This window comes from Palaemon carinicauda, chromosome 2, assembly GCF_036898095.1.
Source record: "Palaemon carinicauda isolate YSFRI2023 chromosome 2, ASM3689809v2, whole genome shotgun sequence".
NCBI classification, from domain to species: domain Eukaryota; kingdom Metazoa; phylum Arthropoda; class Malacostraca; order Decapoda; family Palaemonidae; genus Palaemon; species Palaemon carinicauda.
Genome location: NC_090726.1, coordinates 55526145 through 55530347, shown reverse-complemented (window position 1 = coordinate 55530347; position 4203 = coordinate 55526145).

The following is a 4203-nucleotide window of genomic DNA, read 5'->3' as shown; positions in this document are numbered from 1 at the left end:
CTGAATACCCACTTCTAAATCCTGCTTCCTTTTTTAGTTGTCGAAAGACTAGTTTTCTTTTTATTAGGTCTGATATGATCTTTGTATATATTTCATATATTAGTGAGAGTAAACTTATTACACGGTAATTTATCAGTTTTTTTTTTATGTGTCCCCTTCAGTCAATAAGCAAAGTAAAGGTTTTCCAAGCTGTTAGTATAGAGCATCCTTTTATACAATCTGTGTATAGGCCTATATATGTATATATATATATATATATATATATATATATATATATATATATATATATATATATATATATATATATATATATATATACACGCATATATATAAATATATATATACACGCATATATATATATATATATATATATATATATATATATATATATATATAACACACACACACACACACACACACACACACACACACACACACACACATATATATATATATATATATATATATATATATATATATATATATATATATATATATATATATATATATATTGGGAAACCATAGTAAAATCAAAGATATATGAAACGGAACTGACAGCATTATCCAAACTACAAGAAGTAATATTCAGATCTTCGTAAACACAATAAGACCAAAATTCAGGAAACGCCAAAGATATGAAGAAGCATTCAATTGAAGAAAATTACACTTGGAACAGGGCACCAGTATTTATTTACTGTAAATACTGTAAATGCAAATATAAAAAAAAATGTGAAGTGATGATAATTGCAGAGGATTTATATATAATCGAGATTATATTGATATAATAATAAGTAACTTTACCAATCGAAATAGTGACATACCTGAGCCTTTACCAAAGGTACCGGTAGGAAAAGTAAATGAAGCATTAGAAGGCATAGAATTTAATGGTAGAAAAAAAATGGCTGAATTTTACACCAAATGTCTGAAAGATTGCTCTATACTTCGAACACTGGAAAACTTTATTTACATAGTAATTCATCAAATGGTTTGACCAAAATACCTGAAAAATCATCATCAATTAAGTTTACTCTGAGTAATAAAATAGATATCTATAAAGATCATGTTAGGCCGAATAGAAAGACAGCTATACTTTAATAAATCAGGAGAGAAGAGAGGATTTAGAAGCGTCTATTCAGCAACTGACCATATCTATGTAATTACCAAAATAATAAAAAAAAAATCAACATAGAATGACAAACCACTATGTACAACATTTTTAAAATTTGTGAAAGTTTTGTATTTTTTCTAAACTTCAGCGACAATAAAAGCCTATCAGAGACAAGGAATAGATGCTTCTTATATCATAATATTTGGAGTTATATATACAAGGGGTACAGGAATCCTAAAACTGCAAAAATATACTGTAATTAGAAAATTCCAATTAAGAAACGACTTAAATAGGGAGACCCCATGTCTCCAAAATCATTAAGATGGTGAATGGTTTCAATATCGAACTTCTCCTATTAGGAGACATCCACTCAGAAAAAGTGCAGCCATCAATCAAACACAGTTGTCAACATAGATCCATACGTTTCCTAGAATAATTTTTTTTTTTTTTTTTTTTTTTTTTTTTTTTTTTTTTTTTTTTTTTTTTTTGAAGGCATTCACAAACTTTGCAATAGTTCAGCTAATTGTGTACCCTTGTCTGCTTCTACCCACAACAACTTTTTCCGAAGCTTTTGAGGTACATCACCCACTTTTCAGCATCGAAGTCTTCCTCAACTCGAACTGAGAATTAAAGCATCATGATGAGAAATAAATTTACTCTCAGTTTTGTAAAGAAAAGTATTCTAATGGAGTAAATGTAAGATATTTTATCAGGTAAAAACGTAGACTGCATTCAAAAACTTCTTAAAATTATTCTGTAATCTAAATTTTATTGAGTGAAAAACTATAACCAATATAGAATTCTAGCCTCCAACCGCGATACGATCAGTGTAGTACTACGTTTTATTTTTTTAGCCCAGCACTGACGCCTGAAGTACCAAAATCTAAGTAAGGAGAGAACTCCCCCCCCCCAAAAAAAAAAGAAAAAAATTACAATTATCTTATGTATAGTAAGAAATTTTAGCAATCCTTATATATATATATATATATATATATATATATATATATATATATATATATATATATATATATATATATATATATATATATATATATATGCATATTTATACGTATATATATATATATATATATATATATATATATATATATATATATATATATATATATATATATATATATATATATATATATATATATATATATATATATATATGCATACACATATAAATATATTCATTTCAAAGGAACTACTATAGTTTCCAGAGGCCGTGTAATAGTGTTTTTCCCAGATATCTAACAAACCGGCTTATGAATTTCCATGAAACTACAGCAATGAATGTTTCAAACATTGGCCTAAATTCGGGTGGTCCAGTGAATTGACAGATGTGCTTAATTAACCCGTTTACTCATAGAAAAAAGAGGAACTTTTTCCCTTCCTTCAGAGCGTTTCGAAGAAGTGTTACTTAATCACGTAACTGTGACGCAGAGGTTCCCCCAACCCTCCTTCGGTATTTATACCTATGGCTATCCTAGTACACCCCCCCCCCCTCCTTCTTGCCTTCTTTCATTCATTCCCATTATTATTAGGCTACCGAGTAAATTCCTGTTAGGAACGACTGTGTACTGCACATATAAAATGAGCCGGAAGCGCAATAAAATGTTTTATGGTGGTAGATAATGATTAGATGGTTAACACAAATTATCAAACATAGTAGAAGAGGTTCAAAACGGGTGTGGAATTGCAATGATAGATATTCTATTCGGACTCCTACAAATTTTAGATTTGCGACTGAAAAATAAAATAAAATAAAAAAAATAAAATAAAAACATTAGTAGAAATAGAAAACAATTTTTTTCCTTGAGAGTGATGATGAGTAAAATGTATAAGTGTCCATTTCTTGTTTTTTTTTTTTTTTTTTTTTTTTTTTCATCCCTCATAAATCTATGGTTTACAGCAATTGATGATAACATTATTTTGGAAAAGCAAAGCTAATGAATACTTTGATACGAGTATATCAGCTTGGCAAGTGGACAATGTCAATGGATTTCTCAAAGTAAGGTTGATTGGTTCATTAATTGAAGTCTGGTATAATTCCAGTGATAAAGTCGCAATGATATTTGTCACATACCTTTTAAGTAACAAAAAATAGGTACTAGTGCTTTTAACGTAAATAAATATATTAAACTATAGGTTGAAATATAATAAATCTTATGTATGTATGAACACACACACACGCATATATATATATATATATATATATATATATATATATATATATATATATATATATATATATATATATATATATATATATATATATATATATATATATATATATGATTTAAAAAATTATCAAATTGCCGATGTCAATGCCCTTATATGAAACGTCTTTTAGAAGTCTACCTTCTAAAGAATTCAAGCTACTCTTTCTGGTGAAATTGATATGATATATTATATCAAACAATGCTCTCTGTCATTTTCTTCCTGGCAATTGATGTATCGAGTAACCTGTGTTGTATGGAAGAATGAGTCCTACGGATTAACCTAAAGAAAACTATATTTCTATTGGTTTACCAACACTCGCTTGAAGTGCGAAGTGTAGGGTTAGCATGGCTTCTTTCGTCTCCTGTCATAAGTCTCATTCTTGATCTTCAATGTAAGTGAGTGGGTAAGATATAAAAGGTTGGTCTTGTGTTTAGGTAAAGTCTAAAGTCACGAATCACATTACCAGGTATGCTGAACTTTTACTGACAAAGAATTTCGTATTGCTTGGGGTAGGTTATATGACAATTAGCTATGGAGTTAAACAGGCGTTTAACAATTCGGGGGATGGGAGATACAAGGGAAGAAACGTTAAAACAACGTCCCTGAGGGACGTCATCACTTTTGCGAATGTGTGGGTGGCTAAGACTGGCTTTAGCCTGCTTTTCTTAAGTAAAAAAGTTAATGAAACGTAATTGGCAATGCACAGTATTTCCCAAAATTAGGCCATTGTATGAAGCGCTCCCTGCTTTGATGTTATGGAATTCCATCAGTTATTTTAAGAGTTGTTTAAAAAAAAAAAAAAAAAAAAAAAAAAAAAAAAAAAAAAAAAAAAAAAAAAAAAAAAACTCTATTACACGGCCTCTGAAAAC